This window comes from Lactuca serriola, chromosome 4, assembly GCF_051521515.1.
Source record: "Lactuca serriola cultivar US96UC23 chromosome 4, Lser_US96UC23_V15, whole genome shotgun sequence".
Lineage (NCBI taxonomy): Eukaryota > Viridiplantae > Streptophyta > Magnoliopsida > Asterales > Asteraceae > Lactuca > Lactuca serriola.
Window position 1 is genome coordinate 203656401 of NC_136411.1, and position 21262 is coordinate 203677662.

Consider the following 21262-nt stretch of genomic DNA (forward strand, 5'->3'; position numbering starts at 1 on the left):
GGTTGCTCTCTTCAGGGTCAAGGTCGCAAGGGGGTTCCGTAATTTACGAGAAGTTCCAAAGGAACTAAGACGGTAGGTCAGCGAGACCCAGAATTTTGGCGTATTCCTGTTGACGCCTTTGGTGTTGACTGTTTCTCAACGGTTTTGATTAATTGAAAGGGTCCTTAAGAATTTCCACATTGATAATGATGTGTCTTAGGAAATTGACTCCTCAATTCCAAAACTCATATCTAGAGAACTTCAGGTAAGGTTTCTTTGATCATATTGTTTCCGCGGTTTGTTGCAGCTGTTCTCCTTGGTTTCCTTCTTACAACGAGGGTAGATAAACAAGTCATTTATAATGACAATGACGAGCTGATTTAGTAAGAATGGCATTTCCTATTCATTACATTCATGAATACTGCGAGCGGGCTGGTCCTATCCGAGGGGTATTACTACCGACTTGCAGTGTCCGTATCGAATTTGGAGGATTGTCCTTGGACATCCTTCCCCAATACTCGTGACTGGTGATATTCAGGTCTCGGGTCCAATTCCTGAAGGGTACCTCGTTCCTTGTGGTTGGTCGACCTATTCGTTTATGCGAGGCAGATAGTAAAGGTTTCTAATGGAGATATTGTCGGGGCCTCTAAAGTCGGTGGAACTACGAGCAATTTGCCTTTCTATTTGAAGAATAAGACCAGAGCTTTCCAGGGTGAGAAGCTTGGTTCTTCAATTTCATTGTTGAGTAGTTCGACAGGTTTGACCTGACAGTTCTTGTAGCTCGGTAGGAAGCATGTGGGTTTGGTTTACGCGACTAGGCCTTTTGGGATGGTAGGACATTTACTCGTCCTTCTAGGCAACCTTGGCCCGAAGCTCATGGTAGGACTCGTACCATATCTGTCCCAAGCTTCTGTGCTTGAGCCTTGTCTGCTACATGCATGACATTCCCGAAGGTCTCCTGTAAATACATGTGATAAGGTTTCGGGAAGTATAACACCCCTTTGGTGCGTGTTTCGGAGTTCCACGGTGAGAGATGATCCGGAGATCCGTGTTGGACGCGTTTATGGGAGACAAAGATTCCGATATTCGGTGGGTTAGGTGAAGGGTTCTTTTGTAGTTGTTAAATCAGGAAGATGAGGACTATATTATCAAAATTGGATGATGACAACAATATCTTTTTAGATAGCATGTGTTAAGCTGTATTCATAAGAAGAGATCACTAGAGTGATAGAGTATCTAGTGTTTCTTTTCAAGGTGCTTCGATTCGTTTGACGTTATTATTTACTGTAGATGATTCATACCACAATGTCTAGCACTGGTAGTGGGTGTGTTTTGATAGTCAGTAATGATACTTGATATCATGATCCCTGATAGGTTTCCCTACGATCGAGCGGTATATGAACGTCGTATGTAAGTTGATCTTGGTACAATCGTCGAGTGGGTGACCCCACTCAATTCGTACTACTAGACACGAAATAGGAGCCGGGATGGAATTATTTGTTTCAAGACTTCAGTATTTTGATTATAATTAACCCCGATGTATGAAAAAGTCATCACATCTTACATGTAATGATCCTAAGGTCATATATGAATGTCTTTGGTTTTATTTGAACAAGAGAGTATTTTAACTACTTTTTAGAAAGACGGCGACTTTAGCAAGCATACCCAATTCATTACAAACATATGGTACTTAAATGTTTTTGTCGTTGGTCACATTACAAATGTCCTAATATGGTTCCCTGCTGCTCCTGTTGGTGTGTTCATCATACTCCCCCTGATCCCCCGTCATTCTTCTCGGTTGGACACTCTCTCTTGAAGTGTCCCGTTTCACCGCATAAGTAGCATACTGGGTCTACCTTGGTGCTGGTGATTGAAGGGAGATGCTGGGTCGGGGCCTTACAGAAACGGACGGTGTGCCCTTTCATGTTGCAGTTTTTACAATGCATCTCCCGGCAAGCCCCATTGTGATGGAAGCCACATTGGTTACACTTTGGGAGTGATCCATTATATGGTCTGGTCGGCATTTGGATGGCAGACCTCGTGGCTAGTGTCGAGGCATGTGTCGTGACTACTGTTGTAATGGTAGGGGTGGCCATGGGTTATTGTCTTTAATGGATCTTTGAGATTGGTGGCGCTCTTTCATGTTCCAAAACTTTCTCTTCTTGTTCGTAGGTTTGTGGCCTGAGGTATTTTCGCTGGCAGATACCCGTTGGTGTTCTTGATTGTTACCACAATCTGTATTGTCAGTACCACTTCCATTTTTGTTGGCGTTGTTACCATTGAACTGTGCCATGACAGCTACCACGGCTGCCGTGACTGCAGCCTGAAAAGTAGCAGGATCTCTCTGCAGGGTTGGTGCCTTGCTAGTTGGTTGATTTCCCCTTGGTGAAGACATAGCTCTGTTCCACGATGAAAAATGACTTCGTTAGTGGGGATAATTATCTCAAGTGCATTCTTACAATTTATATTCATATATATAAATTTAGGCACATTGATGTACTATTCTTAGTGTTTCTGCTAATGTTCCCGAGACGGGGTTATGGCAGTGGGTAGGAGTAGGTTTCATACGGGCGTTATGCTTTACTCATCTTAGAATCATGCTTTTCCGAACACACTTGGCTGAGGAGTTTTGATGGGACTCGGTGTATTAGTTCCTGAACGATCGCACCCCATGGGTCTATGAAGAAAGCATCCCCTCAATCATAAGGGTTAAAGGGAGAGACGGTAACGAGTCTTTAGAATGGCTATACGTTGTGAGTTTTCTAACTAAGTTTATCGATCTCAGTTTAATTTATAACGTATTTCGGTTGTTAGGGTCGTTCTGAAAACTGTTCATAACGGGAGTCTTTATATGGTAAACCCATGAATTTTTAGTAGTTCAGTATCCAAGTGAAACCTTGTAACTTGACCCAAGCTAGGTCCTTATTATGACCAATTGATGTATGCTTAGTTATATAATTAAGGCTAAATAGACCTTCGAGTATGTTAGGTATGTCCTAAGCCCATCTTGTTAATATGACTATAGTAATTCTGGTTTTGGTGAAATTTTTTGACCTAGATGTAGGTTTACCTCACATCTGTGCATGGAAAAGTTTTGATAGCAACTAGATCTCTTGTTTAGTATGACCGCTTAAATCACAGTGCCGTGCTTACGACTAGAATAGAGTAGCACCAACGCATACTCACGAACCTAATTTACAAGGTCTTGTGAGCGGTATGAACTCTACTTACGATGATCCGTCCCTTGCGATGCTTGAGGCAAAGTCGATGCACCTTGCAGTTCTGTCAATCGATGCTTGGCTGCAATCCTCCTCTCTTTGAATGTCGTGTGTTTACCCCGTTACTCTCTTGCCTCTGTCCGAGTGGCGATAAGGTCCTAAACAGAGAGTTGGTCTCCGAAATATTAGTCTCTTTCTGAGTCTCAGGTACGTGAGACAGTAGGGCTTGTAGTAGCGCGCAGTTTCCAGACTCGGGTTGTAGTCTACCTGCTTTAGTCCCCGATGTTCGCGATCTGCCGGGTCTTCGCCGGGAGGGCTCTGTCAGTCGGTCCCCCGTGGTTGAGGTCATAGAACCCTCGTTGGTCTCCACATGGTGGTTGTTGTCATTGCTATCGACATTCAACCCTCGATCAAGATTGCCCAACGGGGCACAGGTTCGATGTAGTCGAAACGGTTCGCGGAAACCCTTTCTATGCATGGAGGATTGATTACCTCCGATTCCGCTTCTAATTCTCCTCATAACCATTCACCATTTATCGGGTTCGGATTGTGAAAGTAGGGGTCGTTCGGTAAGTAGGATCTTGCTATGTTGTACTTGCGAGAATAAGAGTGGAAGAGATAATTACTAGGCGTCTAACTCTATAATTAATTACTTATAGGGGGTGGTCCTTATTAGTTACTTCTATAATGACATAGTGCATACTAATTACATATAACAAGATATGATAGACCATCGAATAAGGGATCCTACCCTAGGTCCACATCCAAACAAGGAAAAGGAAGTGAGGCAATGACCACAAATTCTAAGTCTATGATTTCTAAGTTATATATAACCTTAGAGTATCCACTAAGGGACTATAGACCTATTATTAAGGATCTATTTAGTTTTCATATAAGATATGATATTACAAAATACTCCTATAGTATTTTAAACTCATGTTCTGTTCTAATGTTCTCATTGTGGTAGTGTCGGTAAGTTTTTAGACTTGTCGCCATATCACAAACATTCTTGGGCATGTGCTAATCACTCTTCGGACCAACATAGTTGATCAGGCTATGCCACTCCCAAGACTGATCATACATCCCCGAGCTTACCTGTGATATTCAACAATCATTACTTTTGTTTTGTCCTGGAATGATGCTGACCTTAGTATGTATGCATGCATGTATACTTTTAACAAGAAACTATTTATTTCTAAAAGTATAGTTGTTTTAAAAACTTTAAATCAGAGACCTTAGTCCCAATGCATTTATAGTTTGTATATCTTATGTGGTTCGATATACTTAGTTCACTATAAACAATGCTCTGATACCAATCAGTCACACCCCCAAACCAAGGATGGCGAAAACGTCTGGGGGTGGAGGACTTCATGTAGAGTATCACAACAACGAGTATAATAGTGCTCAAAGTAAATACAACCATCATAAATATAATTGAAAAAGTTACACCAAAGTATATGTTTACATGATTCGAATCAATTACATTATGATACAAAATGAACTGTTTGACGACTTATCATCCCATCCTCAAAACGTTGTTGATTTCCTGTTTCACTGAATTTCTGAGAATACAAGTAGTTTTGAAAAGTGTCAACACAAAGGTTGGTGAGTTCATAAGCTTTTGACAGTAAGAGTTTGAAAATCGATCTTTGTAAAGAGATGTATGTTACCAAGAAAAATCCAATATTTGCCTTATAAAAGTTATGTGGTCCTAAATGCCAGGTCCGAAAATGAACAAGTATTTGTCATACTTAAGGATATAAATGTGGTTTTAAATTGGCGTAAAACCCTTTCTGATTTGAGAAAAATCCTGCAATGAATGATGTGTGGTCTTAAATACCAAAACTGAAAATATACGACAATATCTGTAATTATTGATATAAAAAGTGATTTTAAATCGACATAAAACCCCCTTTTGATTCATGAAAATCCCTGTAAACTTTATGTTGTTAATCCCTATGTGAGCCGCTATAATCATACTAATGACTGAATAAACCTGCCACGACGTTTCTCAGGCGTCGCGAAACTAAAATGACACTTGTCACCTTAGACCTGCCGGTCTAGCTGTTGCAAGCAGCTCTGGTGTGGGTTGTCTAACCCAATATAGATCTATACACAATTATCACGTTCTCCCTTCAGGAGACTCTGATTATAACTATCAGGAATTTAGATTCCGCACTCGAACGTACGGAAGAGATTGTCTCACAATTTAGGTTAACAAGTTTACGTGTGGTGTGCATGAGTGTAAAACCTTTTTCTGTGGGAATAAAACCTTCCGAAATGTGTTTGTTGTGTTAATGGAAACATAAACCATACCTATTATAGTTTATCCCAAAACGTTTGTAATGTATAAGAACTCTTTTATGAAAACGCATTTGTGTTATGAATCCATAAACTATGCTTGTTATAGCTTAATATACGTGTTCTAAATGAATGAATAATCTTATTATGAATGACTAAGTTTCAATTTATGATGATAAACTATCAAGGAAACACATTCAATATTTAGAACTTATTGTTATACACTTTTCTCAACATAATACAAAGTGTTATGAAATTTATATGCTGTTAACTAAATTTAACCTTCCTGCGCTGTTTTAGAAAAGTCATAGAAAAATCATACGAAGTCGAAAACTAAATCCGTAAATTCTGAGAGTTCCCAAAATGTGTCTATTTTACTCATAATTTTTATCATGATTTTTAATAACCTCCAACTTGGGTGAAATAGTCCATAATCACATACTGGTCCGGATTGGTGTTTGAAATGATAGGAAGTTTTGTAAAAATCACCATAAATTGTAGAAAACTCGTATGGAGATGTGCAAGTAGTCATTTTAAAGATAATAACTGGAACTACTTACACCTAAAACAGTTTTTCAAACAAAAATGTTTAAGTTGTCCAAAACAGTCCGTGAATGGAGTCAAACTTTTCTGATAAAGGCTGTTAGAAAAATTTAGTTATGTTCTTGGTGTTTTAACTTGTATTCCCCCCCTAAAAACTTGAGAAAACATGAAAATGTAGGGGTATGAACTCACCTTGAGTAGTTTCAGTAGATGAGTGTTGAAGAAGAGAAGTTTCCAACTCAAGAACACTTGAAGAATCACTTGAAGATTCGAAGATCTAACAAATGTGATGATGTTTGTGTAAGAAACCTATGATTTTGAGTAGGAGGATGTGTAATAATCATAAGAAAGAGGATGATACTTACTAAATGAAGGAGAAAACTTTGGAGTATGCCTTGAAGTTCTCGAAATTAAGAGAGAAAGATGAGAGAGTTTGGAGTGTGATTATTGGTGGAAAAATGAGAGAATGAATGAAATGTGAGGAGAGAGGGGACTTTTCTAGCCTTTGACCAATTGTGAGGTTGGAAAAAAGGTGGGAAAAGTACAATGAAGTGACTAGGTAAGGGCTGGTGGGGAATAGTGACATGAGTGGGTATGGGTGGTTGCTTGTGTCATAGAATAAAGGAAAGTCAATACTCCACTTTTGTACTTCACCCACTCTTCTTGGATAAGTTTTTATCCTTAAAAACGTGATTAATCATTAATTAAAGGGTCTTATATGTTAAAATAAAGTTTTGGGTGAAAATCCCGTGTTAAAACAATTAAAAACGGGCCTAAAACGCAAAACTAGACGAAAACCGGGAGAAAAAGAACTTCCAGCGAGACCTCTCGGTCCTAGGCCGAGGTTCGGTCCGTAGGCCGAGGTTCGGTCCCTACTGATGCCGAGCCGGAAGCGAAATGGGGCGACCCAGAAGTGAGAGGCAAAGGCGAAGGCTCGATCCGAAGTCTTAGAAGCGAAGGTGGTCAAACCCGAAATGAACCGAATGAACAGTAGTCTCGGGTTCGGGTGGGTGTATGCGAGGTTCGGCCCTGAGAGGACCTTCGGGTTCGGTTCTTCCTAGAGCCTTCGGGTTCGGGTCTTCTTGGTCTCGGTCCCTAAGAGGACTTTCGGGTCCTAAGAGGGTTTCGGGTCCTTAAGCCTATTTTATTCGTTTTTACCCCGATTCAAGCCGTTTTTGATCCGGTTAAGGGTCGGAATGACCCGAATGACTTCAAAAAGTTACGGGAGTTTTTGAGAAAGATTTGGGAGAGACTTCACATTCTTGGAGAGATTTCTCATACAAAGAGAGATTTGGGAGAGATTTCACATTTTTGGAGAGATTTCTCATACAAAGAGAGATTTGGGAGAGATTTCATATTCTTGGAGAGATTTCTCATACAAAGAGAGTTTTGGGAGAGATTTCACATTCTTGGAGAGATTTGAGAGAGATTTCATATTCTTGGAGAGATTTCTTATACAAAGAGAGTTTTGGGAGAGATTTCACATACTTAGAGAGATTTGAGAGAGATTTCATATTCTTGGAGAGATTTCTCATACAAAGAGCGTTTTGGGAGAGATTTCACATACTTAGAGAGATTTGGGAGAAATTTGACATACGTGGGGAGGTTTGGGAGAGATTCTCGATAAAGAGAGATAGAGTGAAAACGATTGAGAGAGGGTTCGTGTGTGGCAAATGCGAGTGTCCGGGTTCGCATTGCAAGGCCCGTAAACCCTGTTAAGCCTTGTTTAAGGATCTTACACACTCCTGATGAGTATGCAACATTGTTTTATCAGTTTGGCTCGTCACTTACCATAGTTTTTAGGTTAAGGAGCTCTAGATGTATGCACTTTTCGATTCATGATCTCTCATTAGAATAGCGAGTTGTTTATAAATTACATAACGTAAACTCTAGTACTCACGGGCAAATTGAGTCGAATGGTTTGACTTGTTGACTTCAGTTGACTTTGACTTGACCGGAAATTGACGGTTGTCACAGAATGTTACCGGGACTTGGTTGAATAGAGGAAATATGCTTTACACCAATAAAGAATTGTTTACGGCCGTATATGGGGTTTACGGGTGAGAACTAGGTTTACGGCCGTGAACTGAGTTTGCGGCTTTTGAAGTTCGAAGGGTTTATGGCCGTAAACTCAAGAACAACGGTGCTTGTTTTCAACGAAAGAGTGCTCCAGATGCTCCCAAACGACCCCAGATGACGATTTCCGACGTTTTTCGGGTGAAAGGAGGGCTTTTTGACGTTTACGGTCAAGAGGGTTAGAGAGAGAAGGAGGGTGTTTCCGGCTAAGAAGTTTCAAATGAGGGTGGGGGTCCGGTATTTATAGGCCAATGGGGGTGTGGTCAGTGGTGGGGTCCACCTGGCACCGACCATAAATAGGGTTTACGGCCGTAAACTCGTCTTGGCCGTGAACATGTCGTTTTTCAAGAAAGTGAAGGTTTTTCACGCGATTTTTGGTTTTCCGACCCATATAGAATTATAACTATAACCTTAGTTAATTTGCTTAACCCAAGAAGTTGACAGAAAATTTAATTTTATTAACGGAGATGCATCAAAAGTAACGGAATAAATTTCGGGTTGTCACACGTTTCTCTGTGATACGACCCAACTTTTTTCGCTAAACCCTATGGATTGAGATGAATCCATTAAATTCATGATCGAGTTTATGGCACACCACCCCATCTCCATCCCTCTCACCTAAGTCCCTGAACCACCTCTCCCACTTCATCTCCTTCACACAGCCTTCACTAGAATCAAAATTGATAATGATGTTCTAGAAACTAAAATCACGGGTGATAGGATCGTGCCAATCCACAAATCGACTTTTCTAAAGGATATTGGAGTGAAAGAGAACCCCAAGGGTTTTAAGGTACAAGAACCCACTGCAGAAGAGTTTCAACTGTTCTTGAACCATATTGGGTACAACCAAGATTACAAAGCGAAGGACTTCAAGAAATCAGCCGTCTTTGGACTCTGGACCGTGTTGATGCACTTCATAATTCGAGGGCTATCTGGAAAGCACGGTGGTACGGATACTCTCAGCAAGGATTGGTTGTATGTGGTATACAAGATTTATTCCGGACACGACAATGTCGTTGACCTTCCGGAGGTGCTATGGCAGGACTTCTGAAAGTTTGCTATCAAAAGGAAGACCAACGAGATCTCATGCCATAGGTTCTAGGCTTTGATAATTCAGCAAATCTACAAGGAATATTCCGAACCTATTCCTGTTTCCACGATTCCTCTGGAGGTATACGTTTCTTTCAAAGCTGTTAAATCTTATAGAATTCTAGACCAATCTTCTTTTGGTCCTGTCTGAAGGTTGCCTCAATACATGTTGGACCTTATCCCTTCCGAATCACTCCATTTGCAAAAACATTTGGAGACTTCGACTGTGTACATCCCAACACATTCTTCCCAAGTCCCCATTGAGCCCACTCCGGAAGTGGCCAAGCCAACATCATCCGGACCTAAGAAAACCAAAAAGTATGCCTAAAGGAAGACTTCCCCTTCGAAGTCAATGCCTAAAAAGAAATCCAAAGTCAGTTCCTACTCTCTACGGGAAGAAACTCATGACATTCATGCTAGTTAGCCAACCTTCCGAACACCCCTCCCATCCACTCATCCAAGGTACTCCTCGATGTTTCAAAAACACATGCACACACACGGGGAGTCCGCACATAATCCACCCTCACCTTCTCAAAAGGTGATGCCGGTGTTGAACAAAGTTCCTTGCCCCCTGGAACATACCCACGTGTTAAATTTGATATCCCACTTATTTCTACACGTACACACTCCGAAACCCCTGTTCCGGACCCCAAGCATTCTGAGGCCAGAGTTGTCCCTCCAACCTCAGATGTCGCAACTGGTCTGATACCCGGTATGTAACACCCAGATTTCCAAAAATAAAATTTTCATTTAAATAATCAATTTCATATTAAAACACTTGCTTAAAATCTTATTTACATTCGAATTCCCAAAACATAGTTTCTTTTTCATTATAATAGAAGACCAGGATCCTCCAAATCATAACTCTTTCTTCGGTGTGTACAATCGAACCGTTGCCATCCCGCGTTACTGTAAGAACCTGAAACCACATAACATAAACAACGTAAGCACGAAGCTTAGTGAGTTCCCCAATATACCTTACGCACATACGCCTTCCGGCCCGACCTTCCGGTCCATGTGTCTCAGGGGACTTCCGTCCCTGCTGGGTAAACCTTCCGGCCTTACCCACGCCGACCTTCCGGTCCATCACACATCCTCCGGTCCATGTGTCTCAGGGGACTTCCGTCCCTGCTGGGTAAACCTTCCGGCCTTACCCACGCCGACCTTCCGGTCCATCACACATCATATCGCCTTCCGGCCCATAATACATAGCACATATAACATATAACATACCACATATAGCTTACATATCACATATCATATCCGACCTTCCGGTCACACAGTCAAACCCTTCCGGGTACAGTATAGTGAGAAGACTCACCTCGCGAACACTGGAAAATAGCAACTCCTAAAATCCCTTGCACTTGATCCTCCGAGCTACAAGCTCCCTGTAACATCATATATCCCTTATTTAATACTTCTATCTTCCACGTTAACTGCCCCTAAGAAATCACACCAGTCAACTCTGGTCAACAGTCCAATGTCAGCTCGACTGGACTCGGCGAGTTCCCTGGTGACTCGGCGAGTCTGGTCGTCCTTCAGTCCTCTGAGATTTCCCCTTCTACTCGTCGAGTATCCTCTTTGACTCGACGAGTCACTCCTGGAAGAATCGCGGGGCCACCCCGACTCCACTCGCCGAGTCTGAAGAACAACTCGGCGAGTCCCAGTGAATCTTCAAGCTACTCGCCGAGTCTGATCATCCGACTCGGCGAGTCCACGCCATGCAGTCGATCCAACTGCTTCCTGAGATACGTTTATTCCCAAAAAACACACCAATGGGACTTCTGGACCTCTAATCATCCTATTACTAGGGTATAAACTTTTGTATAACAACATAATAATCCATCAAATCACCAAATGGGTTTCATAAACCCTAATTCCATAACACATCAACATAGCAGAGGATAATTCGAAATATTACCTGAATAACACCCTCTCTGTGTCTCCAAACCTCAGAACTCGATCCCCATGCTCTTCCTTTGGCCAAAATCCTTCCTCTTCTTGCACCACAATTCCTTCAAAGTCAATAATGGCCTTCAAGTTTTGCTCCAAATGGCACAGTCGTCTAGGGTTCTCCACAATCGGCCAAAAGACGTGAAATGACGACATACAACCCTTAAATACGACCCAATACGAAACGGCTAGGGTTTCTGCTGAACAGCGTCGACTCGCCGAGTCCATACCTGGACTCGTCGAGTCCAGTCGCGAACCCACGATCAAATCTGCGACCCTACTCGGCGAGTCTGGCTCCAACTCGCCGAGTCCCTCCTTTAAAACACCCTAAAATGCAATTTAACGATACTTGAGATTTTGGGCTGTTACAATTCTCCCCCACTAGAATTAGACTTCGCCCTCGAAGTCTCGCTCTGAAAATAATTCTGGATGCTGCTCCCGCATCACACGTTTCGGCTTCCCTAGACACTTTCGATCTCTTCCAAGGTTGCCACTGAATCAATACTAGAGGTATCTCCTTGTTCCTCAGAATCTTGATCTTCCGATCTCCGACGGCCACTGGCCTCTCGACGTAACACAGGCTCACATCCACCTAATTGTTCTCTAGTAGAACCTCTGCTGACTCATCCGCTATACACCTCTTCAACTGCGACACCTACCAGTGTCATGGATCCGTCCCAATTCCGTTGACAGCTCCAAACGATAGGCCACCCTTCTTACCTTCGCACCTTCACGAGAAGACCCAACATACCGGGGCCCCCCATTTACCCTTCTTCCTAAATCGAAGCACCCGTCAGAAATACGAAGTCGCTGACCTGAATCACATACTCGTAACGGCGTCTGCCTGCATAACTTTCCTGTTAACTCTAAACGATCACTAACTCTCCGTAACCTGCTGAGTCTGCTCTGTCGACTGAAGCCCAAACTCTGTACTGTCCATCTCTCTCTGTAACCGAGAACCACCCAAGATGCAACTCTGCTCTTAAACCCCAACAATCACTCGAACAATAAGGGTTAGGAAGCCCTGAACCACCGGATCCCCGATCCAAAGCCCACTTTGTCCATCCCAGACCAATTGAGAGATCCATTCTCATTCCCAGAGTAACTCTCACAAATTCTCCTCTTGCCGTCATATACACATGCTGAACTAGCCCCAACACTCGTAGGTTGGAAGACCCGATACACTGATGATATCCTCGAACATCTCCCAAGATGAACCACTACATCCACCCTACACTCTGATCAGATTCACACTGAAAATTTAAAATTTTCTCTCTCCATGCATCCCTTCTGAGCCTCAACAGACATCCCAACCGGATGGGTTCCTATTCCACTGCCGCGAACACGATGCTCAAAACCATACTCGAAATATTCTAACCATAACTCTGCTCTGCAGCTTTCACTTTCGTGAACTTGCACCCCCTTCGGAGTTACATACCCTCCTCTTTTCCTTTTCCACGGAACTCTCTTGAACATAATGCCACTCCAACCAGTTCCACGGTGCTCGCCCCAAGCGACACCACCCTTTTTGCGTAACTGCTATTCACATACTCTGGTTCTCATTGCAGGGACTCTCAATCCTATGCACTCTCTCCACTCATCAAAATCACTGCCTCCGCTAAACAAGATCAACAACCCAGGGCCAGACCTTCCAATGCAATCACACTGCAACATACGTGATCCGCAAATCTCAAACTAATCCAGCAATACCAACAGAGTCTCCAGTATGACTGGACCGACTCTCATAACACATACTAGCCACTCGAGGCTATATCTCTGTGGGTCCGTACACCCAACTCTGCGAACCCTCAGGTTCTAACTCTGGGAACCTTCCGGTTCCAGCTCTAGAAACATGCACAACATAATCCCGTGGGATTGATGCAGTACAACCATCACGTACCCTAAACGTACCAATACTCTGATCGCAAACTTCCGTTTACTTACTCAAGCTCGATCCCGACCTCCTCTCAGGCCTCCACCATCAAATGCCCTAGGTCTGTATCTCGCCCTGCATATCCAACACTCGCTCTCGTCGGCCTATACTTTGTGCTGACAAACACTGCTGAATCCCGGCAGCTAAGCGCCCTCACATACTTATCGATCTCCCGGAGAATTTTCTAATTCTCCCCCACTAAAGCACTGACTAACTGCCACCGATCGTCATTAACGACCTCTCAGAACAATCCTGCACAAAGAGAACATTTACCCACTGACTGCTTCCCACAAGCGTAAGCAACCCTCAGCAAAACACATCTCCTCCCTGATCAATCCGCTCAAAAGAATCCGATCTTTCAATTATCCACTCCACAACTGCAGATACTACCCGTCATTCAACCCAGTGCCGCACCTCCACTATCAACCCTCACAACGATGACCAATGGAATTCCCAAGCAATAACCCATAACCAAACCCACAACCTGCCAAAGGTTGAATACCACATCGAAAACCGCACAAAGCTATCGACACTAAAACACCCGACTATAACCTTACCCAACCATCAGGGAACAACGAATGCCGAAGCAAAACCTGAAGCACTAATCCATAATCATGCCAACCCCGCGAAACAACGAATACCGCATCGAAATCCACACTACCAGCACAAACATTACGCCACAAACAACGCAAGCTAATCAAGACATCAAGACAGCATCATACCCGCAGCTGCCCCCCGGCACTGCTCCGTCTCCCTCTGCCGCAAGCTGATAAGCACAACCCTGAGCCCTTGGGCTCTACTCCATCATGTCCTCCTCCTGAACTCCTCAAGGTGGCCGGTGCTAGAGCCTGCACCGATCCTGCAAAAGCTGTGGACATTTGACCCTCAAATGTCCAACCTGCCGACACTGATAACAAATCCTGGGATCCCGAATTGGCACTGACTGCCGACAATCCCGTGCACCATGCCCCTCCTTTCCGCACTCGCGGCATGCACCATTGGCCAACAAGCTCCGGTGCCATCTCTCTCACACTTCCCACAAGTGTGACCGCTCCGATCCCCCATTTCAACGTCTACGGTTCTGAACCGTTTCGGCGCCGACTGCGACTGCATCGGGGCCTGTCCCAGCTCACGCAACTGCAACTTAACCTCTAACTCACGCCACATGGCGGCCTTCTGCAACTCCAACAGGGTCTCGCACCTCCGCGCAGACACGAACTGTCTGATACCCCCTTGAGCTTACTCGAATATCGGGCATCTGAGCCTGCTCCGAAGCGAACTCAGGGCAAAACATCGCCCTCTCAACAAACATCCCGGTGCTCTCCGTCACCGACTCCAAATCCTGCCTCAGCTTAACGAACTTCCGAGCCAATTTCTCCTGTTCATCCCGCGGAACATAGCGAGTACTGAACATCCCTCTGAATTGATCCCATGAAACCGCAGCCCTCTGCGCATCAGAAAATGACCTCGTGGTCAATCTCCACTAATCCTTCGCCCCGAGCCTCAACAGGTTCAGAGCACACCCCACCCTCTGATCAGTAGGGCATAAACTCGTGGAGAAACACCCCTCCATGTCTGATAACCATCTCATAGCAACAATCGAGTCCTGAACTCCATCGAATGTGGGAGGCTTCGCATAATAGAAGTCCCGATACTAAAAACCCCGACTAGTCCCTTTCTTTGCCGTTGCTACAGCCGCTGCAACCGCCGCGACAGCCGTCTCTGCGAAAGCCGCATATCGCTCATCAAACTACTTCAATCATAGTGGTCTTGATCGACCCAAACAATTCTGGCGACTCAGCCCGCAACAATGCAGCAACCTCATCACGCCGGATCTCGCGAATCCTCGCATCCCGCTCGCTCGTGCTCGTCCGATCGATAACCGGATAACAAGATAGCCACAAGCATCACCCACTACGAACCATGGTACTCATCCCATGACATCCCTCCTCAACATGCTTCGGTGTATGGTACCTGAACCATAGCACCACTCCTCAATCTGCTCCAATGTGTAGCACTCGAGCCACAACATCTACCTCAAACTGTTCCGGTGTATGGTGCCCTGACCATAACATCACTCTGTATCCGATCCGATGCATGGTATCCGAACCATAACATCACCCCTCAATCTGTTCCTTAGGACCTTCAGAATGCCCCCTGTATCAAGTATGGGTCCTCTGCTTTCAGTAGTACGGGCCCATACTACCTGCCACATCTACCCATACTTTCCACACGGACCATTCCAGAGTTCCTAAGTAGCTGATAAACCTGCTCTTTCACCAATCTCATCGCGCGTGCTCGCTTTCCAGTGAAATCCTCTACTCTACCAGCGCACTCATTTGGCTAGGTTCATTCCCTAGTCCCTTCCGCCGTCCTCCCACTTCTTTGCTATCAGCTGCTGAAAAGTTCCTAATGATGCCAGCCCTCTACCTCCTGAGTATCGTCATACTCACTTAGTAGCTGACTCCCATCATCGACAACTCCACAAAGCACAAAGCAAGCAGCATTCGAGCATTGAAGCATACATAGGACTCCCCATCTGTGGTAGCTCCACCTTCTCGACTCACCCTCGGAAGTACCTCAGTACTCCGTAGCTTTACCCCTTGTGCGTTCTAACTAGATACTCTCACTCATCACATACACACAAAAGCATAACGCACATATAACAGCAACCCTAGACTAAGGCATCACAAATCAGGCCACTCTAGTCCTAAGATGTGAAGTACCTAGCCTGTCTCTAGCATGCAATAATGTCTCATAAAGTGCATAATAGATATTTCATAAAACAAAAGTAAAGGTATTTTGGGAAATCACCGTTTGGCTCTGGCTGATTGTACACACTGCTCATTCTTGCTTTCTCTTTGAACTCTTATTCACTTTTAGAAAACCATTTATTTGGAAAACTTTTTCTTACTTCCTCAGTTTGAGTCCAGATTTACCCGTAGGCGCGTCCGAATCCCTCAAACCAAGGCTCTGATACCAATTTGTAACACCCAGATTTCCAAAAATAAAATTTTCATTTAAATAATCAATTTCATATTAAAACACTTGCTTAAAATCTTATTTACATTCGAATTCCCAAAACATAGTTTCTTTTTCATTATAATAGAAGACCAGGATCCTCCAAATCATAACTCTTTCTTCGGTGTGTACAATCGAACCGTTGCCATCCCGCGTTACTGTAAGAACCTGAAACCACATAACATAAACAACGTAAGCACGAAGCTTAGTGAGTTCCCCAATATACCTTACGCACATACGCCTTCCGGCCCGACCTTCCGGTCCATGTGTCTCAGGGGACTTCCGTCCCTGCTGGGTAAACCTTCCGGCCTTACCCACGCCGACCTTCCGGTCCATCACACATCCTCCGGTCCATGTGTCTCAGGGGACTTCCGTCCCTGCTGGGTAAACCTTCCGGCCTTACCCACGCCGACCTTCCGGTCCATCACACATCATATCGCCTTCCGGCCCATAATACATAGCACATATAACATATAACATACCACATATAGCTTACATATCACATATCATATCCGACCTTCCGGTCACACAGTCAAACCCTTCCGGGTACAGTATAGTGAGAAGACTCACCTCGCGAACACTGGAAAATAGCAACTCCTAAAATCCCTTGCACTTGATCCTCCGAGCTACAAGCTCCCTGTAACATCATATATCCCTTATTTAATACTTCTATCTTCCACGTTAACTGCCCCTAAGAAATCACACCAGTCAACTCTGGTCAACAGTCCAATGTCAGCTCGACTGGACTCGGCGAGTTCCCTGGTGACTCGGCGAGTCTGGTCGTCCTTCAGTCCTCTGAGATTTCCCCTTCTACTCGTCGAGTATCCTCTTTGACTCGACGAGTCACTCCTGGAAGAATCGCGGGGCCACCCCGACTCCACTCGCCGAGTCTGAAGAACAACTCGGCGAGTCCCAGTGAATCTTCAAGCTACTCGCCGAGTCTGATCATCCGACTCGGCGAGTCCACGCCATGCAGTCGATCCAACTGCTTCCTGAGATACGTTTATTCCCGAAAAACACACCAATGGGACTTCTGGACCTCTAATCATCCTATTACTAGGGTATAAACTTTTGTATAACAACATAATAATCCATCAAATCACCAAATGGGTTTCATAAACCCTAATTCCATAACACATCAACATAGCAGAGGATAATTCGAAATATTACCTGAATAACACCCTCTCTGTGTCTCCAAACCTCAGAACTCGATCCCCATGCTCTTCCTTTGGCCAAAATCCTTCCTCTTCTTGCACCACAATTCCTTCAAAGTCAATAATGGCCTTCAAGTTTTGCTCCAAATGGCACAGTCGTCTAGGGTTCTCCACAATCGGCCAAAAGACGTGAAATGACGACATACAACCCTTAAATACGACCCAATACGAAACGGCTAGGGTTTCTGCTGAACAGCGTCGACTCGCCGAGTCCATACCTGGACTCGTCGAGTCCAGTCGCGAACCCACGATCAAATCTGCGACCCTACTCGGCGAGTTTGGCTCCAACTCGCCGAGTCCCTCCTTTAAAACACCCTAAAATGCAATTTAACGATACTTGAGATTTTGGGCTGTTACACGGTAAGGATACAGGAAGACCAAGAACTAATGATCCTATATGGGAAGACTTTGTAAAGAGGACACACACGAGGCATCCAGAAGTTACAAGATCCCAGGTGGAAGCCACTCTCATCTCCATGCAGAATCGAGCCATTCAAAGCAACCTTCCATATGTTGTTCCTACGGATGAGCTTGTAGATCTAGAATTAACATCTGGAGAAACTCCAAATTCTCCTCCTCATGCTTCGAATCCTTCAGCTTCGGATGATGAAATTTCCGAAGAAGTAATGCTTACAACTGATGTTGCACACGTTGCTGATGCCAACATATGTTCCTCAGTTCAAGTTCATCTTAATCCATCTTCTTCCAAGCCCGCTTTTGATTTCGGATCCTCATCCTCCACAAAGGATAACTCAGAATCTACACAAAAGCTTCATGATGATGCCACTAACAAACCCGGTCCTTCCATCACTCTAATAAATCCGAAATCTCTGAAACCCAATCCTCAACCTTCAAGCTCAGACAATGGATCCTCAGCAGGAAACCATATAGATCCGTTTGCTCTCCTGGATATTCAATCCAATGTTTCATACACAATGAAGTAGGTTACCACTCTTGAGACCTTATTGGTTGAGCTCAACTCCAAAATCGATGAAAAGGTGTCCGGACTGGACTCCATGTTAGATACCATTCTCCAGTCTTTATCCCATCAGTCTGGACCCTCCGTGGCTAAAAGAGAAGCTTAATTAGATCAACTGGTCTCCATCCGACTCAAGCACTCCATTGAAGAATTTGAAGCTAAGTATGATGCTTCATTTGAGCATTATCTTGACACCATTACCACAATGCTCAAGGTCCATGATGATTTGGTAGCTGCTACAAATGATCTCAACAAGCAGACTCACGTTCGCCATGAAAAACAAATTCAGAGGTTGGAGAAAGAAATCAGGAAAAAGGATGAAATGAACCTGATCATCCAGCAAGTCCTCATTAAGCTGCTTTGCTCTACTTGGAACATTATTGATGTTCCGAATCACAAGTTTGATGAGATGATTGCTATCCTTGGACATTTGTTCGATCACCTCTCCTCCCAAGCACCCACTTTGGAAGCTTATGATGCGCTTACTCGTCAGCTTAACACCGTTCTTCAAAAGGTGTTTGACAAATTTGTTGATCTGAAGGACTCTTTGGCGCTTGCACCGGTTCTTAAGGCCACCGATGCAAGAGGGGAGAAGGTCCGAGTCAACCGTGGAAACCTGCCTCGGTTTTTCAAATTCACGATGAAGATCTCAATTCCGATGATGAAGTCCAAGTTCTTTCCAGACTTCTAGGAAACTCTGATGATGATGAAGACAGGGATGAAGAAGAATATGTTCCTATTGGAGTACTTGGTCTCAAAGCTCCAAACAAGCCTTTTCCGAAGGTGTTAACTGAAGAAGAAAAGAAGATCTGGTCCGCAGCCTCTTGGCCATCTACTTTGCCTAATGCTCTTCTTAGGGCAATTCAAATGGCCAAGGAAAAAACACTTCTCACCGCTCAAGCCTTCCGGGCCACTCCTTCCATGTTTCCACCTATTCCGGCGCCAAAAATCACTCCAATTGATGAAGGTTCTCCTCTTCGGACCCCAGACGATATTCCGGAAGAACCTCTTCCATCCTCCCCTCCCAAGGTCACTGTGGATGAGAACATGTTGCATGTGATCTCAGTCCTTAACAAAAGCAAGGACAAATGCAACAAGCCTATCACGAAATCTGGACCTCTACCAAAGCAAAAACTTAGATGGTCTCAAGAAAAAATAAACAAGGCTTTAGAGGACAGCATCCGGATCCAAGCACTCAAAGACAATCCTGATCCGATGCGTGACATTTCTCCTCTCTTTCATGAAGGTATTCTTAAGGATGTCGATTTAGTACCCTTCATGTACTACGACATTCCTTTTGATGATTTCGAGCAACTTGATCTTCCTCTCTCTCCCTTCAGCAAATTTTACATAAAATTTGCCCCTCTCCATCCGGACAGAGCGTGAAAGGTTAAAACCTTCTATGCCAAGAATGCACTTCCCCTAAGAAGATTACCAAGATTTCTGGGTACGGAAGAAAGGTCCTCACCAAGTTTGAACTCAACTGTCTACTCTTCCGATACCATGTTATCAGGAACAAACCATTCTATCAAACCATCACCGATGCTGACTTTCCGACGATAAATCCAAAAGACATTCTGACTTTAGCTGCTCACCTTCAAGGAATTCAGAATGATGATATCAGCATGGGTGTGTACCATGCAACCCTGAGCTTCCTCAAAGACTATGTCGCGGAATTTAGTCGACGTGACTATGAGCTTGCCCATCTTTTCAGAACCGAAGACTTTGTTGCCAAGATAGAATACATGCTTCTGGAAGCTGATATGCTAGCTGAAGGCCCTATTGATGATCAGGTTCTAGGGTTTGTATACAAGACCAAGAAGACAAACAAGAAGGACTTTTTTCGAGTCCTTGACAAACACCTGGTTCCTATAAAAGCTCTCAAGAAGTTCATCAGCCATGCAACTAAGTCCGAAGCTCCGGAGCATGTCAAAGCAAAGTTTGTGAGTCACCTGTCATGGTACATTGAAGTCCGAGAATGGTTGTTCAGAGCTTACACTTTCATCAAGGAAGAAGCTATCTAAGCTGACTTGATTGCTAAGTTCACTTAAGGGGAGATTGTTGGAACTTGAAAGTGAACCTCTAGCAATCCGAAATCCATTTTTCATCTCCGAAGTCAAGCTAGTTCCGAAGTGAAGTGTGCTCCGAAATTCCTTTGTGTCCGGACCTGAAGTCAAAATGGTGAAGTGAAGATAGAGTGAAGGCATTCCGGAATGAACCTTGTGTCCGGAATGATTGCTTTTCCGAAATCAATATTTTGTCTTTATGCATTTAATGTAATTTGTCTTTTATTTGATTTGACTTGTCATAGGACTTAGTTTTATTTGTCAAACACGGATATTCAGAGTGTCAGATGTAACTCTTTTGTCTAGTCCTTTGATTGTAATTGGTTAGTACTATGTTTCATGTACTCCTATTTATAGGAGAATTCAATGTTGAATCAATAGACAGATTATTCAAACCTTTTAGCATATCTAAGTTACATCATCTTTCTGAATATTCTTTCAAACATTCTTCTTGTTCTTCGTTTATTCTCTTTACCGTGATCTTTATTCACATTCATCATTTGGCTTGAACATTTGTTGAATACTTTATCTCAGACTTGACTGGTCTATCCAGACTTGATTGGAACATTTATTGGCAAGAAGACATTGATCTTAAGAATTACTCAAGGTTTGAGTTTTCAAACCTTGTCCCTGTGCATCAGATAGTTCTTTTTCTCACAGAGTTAACACATTTAAGTTAAATGAGTTGAAAATTCCAACCCAACTCACTAATTTTAGGTTGGGTTCGGATTGAATTAACGAGTTGAATCGATTTTTACAGACTCTAGTTGTATCATTCCACTTTCTCACACATGATAGTTTTGTGTTTATTCTAATTGATTCGAAACTTTATTGATTATTATTTTTTTAGCAATTGTGGTACCGAATTTTTTAGTTTTAGTTATTCTACA